Raw genomic sequence first — 12,496 nt, 5'->3', positions numbered from 1 at the left:
ATAGCTCTATGGAAGGAAAATGACTACCTCTGTAAGAATTATATTCTTAATAGACTCACAGACCCTCTATATGATTATTATAGACTCTGTGATACTGCTAAACAACTATGGGAAGCACTTCAGAAGAAGTATGATACTGAAGAGGCTGGTGTTAAGAAATACGCCGTAAGCCGCTATCTGAATTTCAAAATGAGTGATGATAAGTCCGTTGAGGCACAATCACATGAGCTGCAACAAATTGCTCACGAGATCATAGCTGAAGGGATGGCACTTCCCGAACAATTTCAAATAGCTGTGATTATTGATAAGCTGCCTCCTGCCTGGAAGGACTTCAAGAGTCTTCTTAGACACAAAACTAAGGAGTTCTCTCTTGAAAGTCTGATCACTCGCCTTCGTATTGAAGAAGAAGCGAGAAAGCAGGACCAGAATGAAGAGGTGTTTGCTGTTTCTAACAACAACACTAAAAAGAAATTTGTAGGTGCTGTTCTGAAGCCTGCTGGCAAACCATTTAAGAATCAGAACCGCCCTATGAATAAGAATTCCAACAGGAATAAGACTGGGAACAATTCAAGACCCCAAATTCAACAGCCACCAAAGAATGATGCTGCTCCACCTTTCAACTGTTACAATTGTGGGCAAGCAGGTCATATGGCACGCAAGTGCAGAAACAGAACCAACCGACCAGCACAGGCTCACATGGCTACTGATGCTGCACCTGATGAGCCCTATGTGGCTATGATTACTGAGATCAATATGATTGCAGGTTCTGATGGCTGGTGGGTGGACACTGGTGCTTCTCGCCATGTCTGCTATGATAGAGATATGTTCAAAACATATACTGCTTGTGATGATCAGAAGGTGTTGTTGGGAGACTCCCACTCCACTGATGTTGTTGGAATCGGAGATATAGAGCTGAAGTTCACCTCTGGAAAGACTCTGATACTGAAGGATGTGCTGCACACTCCTAAGATTAGGAAGAATTTAGTTTCAGGTTTTCTTTTAAATAAGGCTGGGTTTACTCAAAGCATAGGGGCTGATTTGTACACCATCACTAAGAATGGTATTTTTGTTGGGAAAGGGTACGCCACTGATGGCATGTTTAAGTTGAACATTGATATGAATAAAATTTCTTCTTCTGCTTATATGTTGTGTGATTTTAATATTTGGCATTCTAGACTCTGTCACGTTAACAAAAGAATTATTTCAAATATGAGCGGTTTAGGATTAATTCCTAAAATATCTTTAAACGATTTTGAAAAATGTCAATTTTGTAGTCAAGCAAAAATAAATAAAGAATCACATAAATCAGTAACCAGAATAACTGAACCTTTTGAATTAATTCATTCTGATTTATGCGAATTAGATGGAAACTTGACTAGAAATGGAAAAAGATATTTCATCACTTTTATAGATGACTGCTCGGATTACACACATGTGTATTTAATGAGAAATAAAAATAAAGCGCTTGATATATTTAAACAGTATGTTAAAGAAATTGAAAATCAATTCAATATTAGAATCAAGCGTTTTAGAAGTGACAGAGGTACTGAATATGGATCACATATATTCAATGAGTATTATAAAGAACTCGGAATTATTCATGAAACAACTGCTCCTTATTCTCCTGAAATGAACGGTAAAGCGGAAAGGAAAAATAGAACGTTTACCGAATTAGTAGTTGCAACAATGCTTAATTCCGGAGCAGCGCCTCATTGGTGGGGAGAAATTTTATTGACTGTTTGCTATGTGCTAAACAGAGTACCCAAAACAAAGAACAAAATTTCTCCATATGAAATTTTGAAGAAAAGACAACCAAACTTGTCTTATTTTAGAACATGGGGCTGTCTAGCCTATGTAAGAAAACCAGACCCCAAAAGAGTCAAACTAGCAAGTAGAGCCTATGAATGTGCATTCATTGGGTATGCCTTAAATAGTAAAGCCTATAGGTTTTACGACCTGAAATCTAAAACGATCATAGAATCAAATGATGTTGACTTCTATGAAAATAAATTTCCCTTTAAGTCAGGAGACAGTGGGGGTAATAGTGGGGGCACTGATAACTCAGTTCTTGATCAACCTTCTGAAATCATAACAAGCAATGAAAACATCGAAAGAGATGTTATAGAACCTCGTAGAGGTAAGAGAGCAAGAATTGCTAAACAATATGGCCCCGAATATGTGGCATATACAATAGAGGAGGATCCATCAAGCATCAAGGAAGCTCTGTCTTCAATTGACGCTGATTTATGGCAAGAAGCTATAAATGATGAAATGGATTCTCTAATGTCCAACGAAACTTGGCACCTAACTGACTTGCCTCCTGGATGTAAGACTATAGGTTGTAAGTGGATTTTGAAAAAGAAACTAAAACCTGATGGGTCAATCGACAAATACAAGGCACGCCTTGTAGCAAAAGGTTTTAGACAAAGAGAAAATGTAGATTTCTTTGACACATATTCACCTGTAACTAGAATCACTTCCATTAGGGTACTAATCTCATTGGCGGCTATCCACAATTTGATAGTACACCAAATGGATGTAAAAACTGCTTTTTTAAACGGTGAATTAGAAGAAGAAATCTACATGGACCAACCTGAAGGTTTCGTAATCCATGGACAAGAGAACAAAGTTTGTAAGTTAGACAAATCTTTGTATGGTCTAAAACAAGCACCGAAACAATGGCATGAGAAATTCGACAATCTTATGATTGAGAATGAGTTTAAGGTGAATGAAAGCGACAAGTGTATTTATTCCAAGTACGAAAATAACACTTGCACGATTATATGTCTATACGTAGACGACTTACTCATATTTGGTTCAAACCTCAATGCCATTAAAGATGTGAAATCATTGTTGTGCCACAACTTTGATATGAAAGACCTTGGAAAGGCAGATGTAATTCTTGGAATCAAGATTACTAGAACTGATAATGGAATTTCCTTGAATCAATCTCACTACGTTGAGAAGATCTTAAGGAAATATAATTACTTCGATTGTAAACCTGCGAGCACACCTTGTGACCCAAGTGTGAAGCTATTTAAGAACACTGGAGATAGTGTTAGACAAACTGAATATGCAAGCATCATTGGCAGTCTCAGATATGCCACTGATTGTACTAGACCCGACATCAGCTACGCTGTGGGACTATTATGCAAGTTTACGAGCAGGCCAAGCATGGAGCATTGGCAAGCTATCGAAAGAGTCATGAGATACTTGAAGAAGACCATGACTCTAGGACTGCATTATCAGAGATATCCTGCAGTGCTTGAAGGATACTGTGACGCAGATTGGAACACCTTATCAGATGATTCCAAAGCGACCAGTGGCTATATATTTAGCATTGCTGGAGGAGCTGTTTCCTGGAAATCCAAGAAACAGACCATTCTGGCTCAGTCCACAATGGAATCTGAGATGATAGCACTAGCTGCTGCTAGTGAAGAAGCAAGTTGGCTAAGATGCTTGCTATCTGAAATCCCTTTGTGGGAGAGACCGTTACCAGCTGTGTTAATTCATTGTGATAGTACCGCGGCTATCGCAAAGATTGAGAATCGTTATTACAATGGTAAGAGACGACAGATAAGACGAAAACACAGCACGATAAGAGAATATCTTTCGAACGGAACGGTAAGAGTAGATTTCGTACGAACAAATGAAAACTTAGCTGATCCTTTGACGAAAGGACTAAACAGAGAGAAAGTCGCAAATACATCCAGTAGGATGGGACTAATGCCTATTGATCATAAGTGATGGAAACCCGACCTAAATGACTGGAGATCCCAAGAACTAGGTTCAATGGGTAATAACAAATCACAAGTGATAGAACATGCTATGAGAACGCATGATCCTGCAGTGACCGAAGGTTGAGATAATAGAAACTCTTAATGAGATCTATACTCCTTATGGAGTGAAGTACATAGCTACAGGAGTACTTCTGATAGACTCACCTATACGTATGTAGAACTGAGGCCGGTTCTTATGGAATTTCGAGGCAGAATTCCTAGAGCATTCGTTAAAACTGGGATAGACGTGCAAGGCCATTATCGCACGGGCTTTTTAGAAAACACCTAAGAAAAGGTTGTGTGTGGGTCCTATGTCTGAGATAGAGTTCAATGCTGTAAGCAACTCTTGTTAATCAGAATACTACTCACTATGCAAAGGTTCAAGTTGTTGGCGACACCTTTGTTTACTAGCAATCTTTAAGAAACGTTTAAAACGTAACTTTCGAAACCAATTTTGAATTCAAGTGGGGGATTGTTGGAACACTAGTGTATAATGAAAAAAACTTGGAGTATACTAGTGAGTTTGTGGAGCCTTTGGCATGTAAACACAAGGATGGAGAAACTAGTGTAAAGTGTGAATTGAAAATTTTATGTCCCACATCGGGTAGATCACACACTCTAGTAGAAATCCTCCTTATAAATTGAGAGCTCGGGAATAGTATTCTTCACTCCAAAACTGAGAATCGAATACTCTTCTCTGGTTTTCTCCCCTTCTCATCTCCCGCGATTTGTGTTGACAAATCGTTCTTTTCCTCCTCCTCTTTCTGTGGGCTTCGGAAAATTGTGGGCTTCGGAAGAGTGGTCTAAGAACCATATTGTGGGATTCGGAAGAGTGGTCTAAGAACCATATTGTGGGTTTCGGAAGAGTGGTCTAAGTACCATATCGAGGTGTCATTCTCGAGCGATTTCTGGCAGTGCAGCCTTTAATCGTACAGTAAGAATCTGGGCTGTTTTATCCTGGAGACGGCGCGGTTGCTAGTCTACCTTGCACAATTCAGGTAGTGCCGCGAAACGTCTTAAAGAGAGCGACCTGGTCGTGACTCATCCCGGTAATAGTTTCAAAAGCTCCATCGTATATTTTCAAATTACAAAAAGACAACAGACTTAGACCTCAAAGCCATCCCAAATAGACCCTTAGAAGGGACCAATGAGCATTTCACCAAAATAAAATGGACAAAGGATCATATACGGAGCACAAGCGACTGAAGGGCCATCACCCCCAAACTTCATAATTTTTTTGAGATTTGTTTCATAGTCTCCTACATTGCTCAAAATTTAGTGGAAACATCTATTGAAAGATACATCTATATGTCTTGTAAGTAAAATAAAGGTTAAACTCCATTTTTTGCCCTCTAGGTTTTAAAATGTTGCGATTTTGACTCCCTATTAAAAAATATGGCAAAAGTCACCCCATGTTTAGGGCAATATGCTCTTTTCACCCCCTAAAATAAGGGTAATATGATATTTTGACCCCTTACCTTCTAAAAAAGTTGTGATTATGACCACTGTTTTGGGACACGTGGCGTCTTCTCAGCAATTTTGGGATGAAAGGGCCAAAATTGCAATTTTTTTAATAGAGACCAAAATCGCAACATTTTAAAATTTAGAGGGTGAAAAGTACAGTTTAGCCTAAAATAAACTTATGAGAAGATGCATTTTAATTGGTTTGGCAGCTCAAGGAACCGCTAAAGCAAATACCAATTTTGATGTTTTAAATAGCAATAGGCCCAACATACAAAAGTGTAAAATTTTCCTATTATATTTAGGTAAAATAAGTTTTTCGTCCCATATATATAATGAATTTTGACTTTAGTCTTTAAAAAATAAAATAGAATGTTTTTATCCTCATAAATTTTTTAACTTTGTTTTTGATCCTTAATGACCAATTTATATTCATATGAATGTCAAGATTGTAACTCTTTTATAATTAAGATGTATCCATGTTATTCACGTTTATTATGTTCAACCTTTATATATTTATATTATGTTTAAAAAATATCAAAATTATATTCATTTTAGACCAAAACAAAAACAAAAAGAAAAATTGTGAGGATAAAAACATCTCTTTTTTTTGGGACTAAAATCAAATTGTACTATATTTATAGGAAAGAAAAACTTATTTAACCCTTATATTTATTTCCTCTTAATGTCTCATGTTGTTTGCATCACTCTTGTCTCATGTTATTTACATCACTATGCTTCGGTCACATAGTGTCGCTAGTGGTGTAAACAGTTTAAAAAAAACCGACGAAATTAAAAATGAAAATCAAAAAAGTATCCAACTAAGTTTGATTTGGTTCTTGATTTTTAATTTTAACTTTCAAAGAACTAATAGACCGAACCGATGATTACATCACCCCCTATTTTACTAGTAACATCACTCATCATATACACTTAAGGTTTCACTCAACATTAAATCCAACATAAATAATCCTTAGTTCATTCATTTTCATTCACATATCTCATCATCGTCTCATCTAATCATTCATACTCACCGTACGTGTTTCATTTATCCCAAAAAAGATGAAGATATGTTTTTATTTTAGTTTGTTTGATGAAATATTTGACTACGGATGGTGTGAATTATGGTGGCCATGAAAAATAAATATATCCCTTTATGTAACTAATATTAGAAAAACAATAGCGAAAATAAGTCAGTAGAGGAAGAAATAAGTTCATGTGAGCATAGCTCAGTTGATTGACAGAGACATACATTGTTATATGCAGGGGTTGGGGTTCGAACAACAGACACCCTACTTATTCACTTTAAAAATTGTGAATTCTAACCACTAGACTATTTGAAGAAGAAAAAAAAATTGACCCCGAGAATTATAACGTGAAAATCCTTTTACAATATGGAAGCAAAATACAAGTCGTTCGTATAATATCTCAATTACAAAGTAAAGTTTACAATGAAGCTCTGAAACTTTGATGACATATGCATATTATGCTATTGCATTAGCATTATACGTTAAGTCTTAGAACAAAATAATTTAGAGATTAGTATTTTTTCAAGAGGAGTGGTATCTCATCTAATAAAAGAGTGAGTCTTAAAGTAAATGTAGAAAAGAGGGTGTCCTTTTAGAGTTTCTTGTTAACACTAATCTAAAATAAAGATTTTAATATAAATAAATAATTTGAAAATCCAAAATCTAAGATTTGATTATGCCAAGTATCAATTTTGGTGGGTTAAGTTAGCTATTTTTTTTAAAAAAATTATAAATTATTTAGAGATTATTCTTAATAGATTTTTAAGAAAAGAATAAACATTGTTGCAAAAGCATTTAAGTTGAAAAATAACTTCATTAATATGGTTGAAAAAGCATAAATACCATAAAGTAAGTTTTTCTTTCTTGGCCAAATATTATGTTTGATCATTTTAGTTTCACAGAATTCCTAAATTATTTCTTTACGTTTTGAAAGTTTTAATTTGGTCCTTTTAGTTTGACAAAATTATCAAGTTAGTCCTTTAAGTTTCAAAAACTTCAAATAGGTCATTTTAGTTGATAAACTATTTCACTGTTACCCTTGTTGTCAGTTAATAATTAATTGATACTGATGTAGCCGTCAAGTTGTTGACTTGGATCAAAATGTCGCATTTTAAAAGCTTCAGGGTGCCAAAATGTTACGTTTAATGGTCACAAATGATCATTCTAGCACTATAAATGTCATTTAATAGTGCTAGAAAGACATTTGTTGTTGTAAATAACTGTTTTTCTAACACTATAAATGATCATTTGTGACCATTAAACGTAGCATTTTGACACCCTAGAACTTTTAAAAGGCAATATTTTGACGCACGTCAACAACTTAAGAGCTACAACAGCATTAGTTAAACAGAGACTGACAACAGGGGTAACGATGAAATAGTTTATCAACTAAAATGACCTCTTTGAAACTTTTGAAATTTAAAGGTCTAACTTGGGAATTCTGTCAAACCAAAAGGACCTAATTGAAACTTTTAAAATTTAAAGGATTAACTTGAGAATTCTGTCAAACTAAAATGAACAAAAGTGATATTTCACCTTCTTTCTTTTATATTGAAAATGATTTTCTTTGAAAGCTAATCAAAATAGCTACTTCATCTATATACTCTATTAAAATTGATGCCATATGAAATTCCCATTTTGTCCCTGGAATGGGCATTTAAGTAATATTCTAATTGGTGGGTTTGGTTTGGTGCCACCTCACCTTTTTTATGCCAGATTTCCCATTTTGCCCCTCATCAATTTTTTAAATTATTTTCTAATTTTTAATAACTTTTAACTATTTTCCAATTTTTATGTTTTTAACCATTTTTCAATTTTTTCTCCCAAATTCAGTTGCTTCTACATTGCCGTTGTGGGAGATTAAGATATCGTTTGACCCGGCTTTTTTCCAAATTCTTTAAATTTTTAAGGAGAAGTTAGGTCAAACACAATATCAATTATTTTAATTTCAATATTGTTTAATCATCACAACCTCACAGATATTTTTATTCACGTTGTCATTTAATGATATCAAATATTTTTATTTCCTTTCTTCAACCTCGCGAATATATACACACATTAATGTTTAGAGTAATATTTTATGTCCGTTTGTCTATTTTTTTGTTACGATAATGCATATAATTTTTTTTTGGTGTTGTTTGGTTGGGTGCTACCTCACCGATTTTTTTTATTTTTTAGTTTTAACTATTTTCCAATTTTTTCTCCCAAATTCAGTGGCTTCTACATTACCGTTATGGGAGATTAAGGTATCGCTTGACCTGACTTTTTTCCAACTTCTCTAAATTTTTAAGGAGAAGTTGGGTCAAACACAATATTAATTATTTTAATTTCAATATTGTTTAATCATCACAACCTCACAAATATTTTTATTCACGCTGTCATTTAATGATACCAAATATTTTTATTTCCTTTCTTCAACCTCGCGATATATACACACACATTAACGTTTAGAGTAATATTTTATGTCCGTCTGTCTGTTTTTTTGTTACGCTGATGCATATAATTTTTTTTAGTGTTGTTTGGTTAGGTGCTACCTCACCGATTTTTTTTAACTATTTTTCAATTTTTTTTATTTTTAACTATTTTCCAATTTTTTTCTCCCAAATTCAGTTGTTTCTACACTGCCGTTGTGGGAAATTAAGATACCGTTTGACTCGGTTTTTTTTTTCAACTTCCCTATATTTTTAAGGAGAAGTTAGGTCAAATACAATATCAATTAAGTACTTACTAAAAAATGTACCTTTTTTAATGCATAAAATTGAATGCAATGAACTTTGACCAAAAGTTGTTGAATGCTTCTTCAAAAAACTACTTCTCGACAATTTATTTCACAAGCATCTCTCTTCAATTCACGTTGGGAACCTTTTCTTTTTATTTTTTAATATTATACTTCAATATATTTTTTTCTTCCATTTAATTTGAAGCGTTCAATTTAATTTTTTTTAAGGAGGTTTCATTTAATTTTATTACCTTTTTTTCAAAGGAATTTTATTATCTTTTTATCACTTATAATTTCAATATCGTTTAATCATCACAACTTCACAAATATTTTTATTCACGCTGTCATTTAATGATATCAAATATTTGTATTTTCTTTCTTCAACCTCGCAAATATCTACGCACATACACATTAGCGTTTAGAGTAATTCTTTATGTGTGTCTGTTTTTTTGTTACGCTAATGTGTATAATTTTTTTTAGCGTTGCATAATGCGTATGATTATTTTTATAAAATTCAAATTTTAATTAAAAGTAAAATTGTAGATGTCTTTTCTTCAAAAAAAGGTATAGATGCCTAAAAAGGTATATATATATATATATATATATATATATATATATTGCACCTTTATATCGTAACAAACTATGCATATCATTTTCATGTTCAAAAAAATTAAACATATCTGTTTCCATGACACCAACAATGTAACAAATATAATATCATATAATATAAATTCTTATCTTTTTGAAAGACACAAAAAATATGGTATTCTTATAACGAAATTTGTTATAGAGTATAATTGAAATAGAAAAAATCAAATATTTTGATATTATTTATATTATTATTCCAGACTCCTTAAATTGTTTCTCCTATTCAAATATTTAGCAAGTTATTTATATGATGATACTAATTTGTATTCATGTTACACAAAATAAACGTTATTGAGTAAATATCGTATTTGTAAAAAAAATATCTTTTATTTTTTTAACATTTTTAGCCTTCATAAATTATTCTAAACATTTTATTTATTTATTATGTTAATTAATAATAAATTCAAAGTTTTGTCCTCATGAGTTTAGCTCAGTTGATAGGAACAATGCATAAATACATGCCAAGTCCGGAGTTCGAACCCCAGACACCATATAAAAAATAATAAATTCAAAGTTTGTACAATATTTTGCCAAACAACATTAAACTTAAATAGCTTTAAAACTAACAAAACAAAAAAACCAAATAACTTTAGTTTCTTTCATAAAGGCCTTTATTTTTACTTTGTTTTGAAGTAACTTTTATAATGTAAAAAACCTTGACCAAACGGTATCTAAGTTCAGTCGGGAACACTGTTTCACTTTCTTCTTCATAAGAGGTCATTTTCTTCGTCCTCGTGAGCTTAGCTTAGTTGGTAGGACAATGCATAAAATATGCAAGGTCCGGAGTTCAAACCCCCGCCACCACAAAAAAAAAAAAAAAAAGGTCATTTTCTATCTTTTTTCATGGTTCTGAGACCATGCATGACTTGAGTTGACTGATTTTTATGGCTTAAGGGCTTCATTTTTCGACACCGTTTTAGTTTTTGCTTCATCATAGATGGTTTTCTTCCTTTTTTCATGATTATGCATTTTAAGGGTTTTTTTTTCTTTTTTCCAATTGTTATTGGATTATGTACCAAAATTTGCATGGCTGTAGAAAAATCGTCTTTTGTTATATGGAGTATAGTAGAGGTCATGATGACTGAATTTTAACTGACGGTAAGGTTTTGACACAATTGTTATTTTAGCTTCTGGTACAGGAGTTGAAAATAATTGATGCATTTCAATTATTTTAGTTTTTGTGAGTAATCCTAAAGCTGTAACAGTTTTCATATTTTATTTATTCTTTCGTATATCATTGAGCCGTGCAAAAAGTTGATTGGTGTAAATTTGTTTTGATCATATCATTGGGGTCCAGAAAGTTGATGATAGAAATTTGTACATTTAAGATCAGGTTAATTTGATGATACAAAAATTGATCACATAGAAATATGTTAGCTTCTTTCGATATCAGAATGAACAAAGGGAATAAAATTAAATGATGTATTATTGTATTTCTATATATGAATTTCAATGTCAAGGGATTATGACTACATTAAGTATCTCAAAAATGATTTAGACGTTTGGAAAATAGGATTTGGAGTACTGGATTCTTGAATTGTGACTGGTAGTAATGAGAATCAACATATGAAGCTCATTATTTGTGATGCAAAGGTTAGATAAGTTAGTTAAGATTTGTAGTAATTTCTTTTATGATTTATCAATGTTACTTATTAGTATACATTTTGATTTATTTATATTTTTTGGTTTCTTTCTCGAATTTAGGGTGATCGAGTTCATGTAATAACTCGATATAGAGATTTAGAGCATTGGGAATATAGTTGATGTAACATTATGGGTAAAATACTTTGTAGCTTTATCATTTACCATTTATTTACCTTGAATTCTTTGCTTCTATTTTGTAGTCAATGACAACGCAAATAGATGTAACAATTGATCAGGTTCGAGGCTGCTCATCAACCTACATCATCTGGTTGTTGAAAAGTTTAAGACTTAGTAAGTTTGCATTATGATTTCACAATACAGTGTTAGAGTAACTTATTATTTCACAATCTGATTTGATTGTTTATTGACCATGTTTCTTGAATTGTTATCGTGAACTTAACACTTCTCAAGCTCAGATAGATTAAAAAGTAAAGTTTAAAAAGTACTTCGTAGAACGATTTTTCCAATCTGTCTCAAGTTAGGCCAATTGATGAATCTATAAACTTAGTCAAGGTCTGTTTTTTTTTTATGCACAAACATGCTTTGAGTTTTTTTACGCACAAATTAAAAATGCATATTGCATTATTCTTTATTTCACGTGCATAATTTGTGTTAGGATACATACTCCATCACTATTTGGAAAAACAACTAAATTCAATCCTAACCAGTTTGGATGGTATTATGAGAGTTGCACCAAATGTTCGAAGACATCAATGTCAAATGGTGCTAGCTGTAGATGCACATGCGGGAGTGATGCTTAATTTTCATTTGTTTCAAAAATGTTAATTGGTCAATGGGGTACATATAATGCACATGCATGCATTTCTCTAGACTTTATAGGAAGATAATAGGAAGATAAATTAGAAGTCATGGTACATTTTCTTTAGCTTAAAATCAGTTATGTTACCTTCATTTCATAAGTTATATATAACTATATTCGCATACATCTTATCCATGTTAATATGCATTAGATTAATATTACAGTTATTTCCCTGTTTAGCATTTCCCAAACTAGGTGTCAAGAACAATTCTGAAAGGAAAGCGCAAAATAATCACTCTCATTGATGAACAAACATAGAAAAAGTATAAGTGTCGCCTCTATGCAATTAGAATCCATTGATTATAGGTATTTAATATGCTTCTTATTTTTTGTTTGCTTGATCACTATAGCCAAATATGATTTCATTTTTGACGATGCTGTTTATTTGTTTATAGTG

Source organism: Medicago truncatula, chromosome 7, assembly GCF_003473485.1.
Source record: "Medicago truncatula cultivar Jemalong A17 chromosome 7, MtrunA17r5.0-ANR, whole genome shotgun sequence".
Classification (NCBI taxonomy): domain Eukaryota; kingdom Viridiplantae; phylum Streptophyta; class Magnoliopsida; order Fabales; family Fabaceae; genus Medicago; species Medicago truncatula.
The sequence above is the reverse complement of the archived record's forward strand: the minus strand, read 5'-3'. Positions refer to the sequence as shown.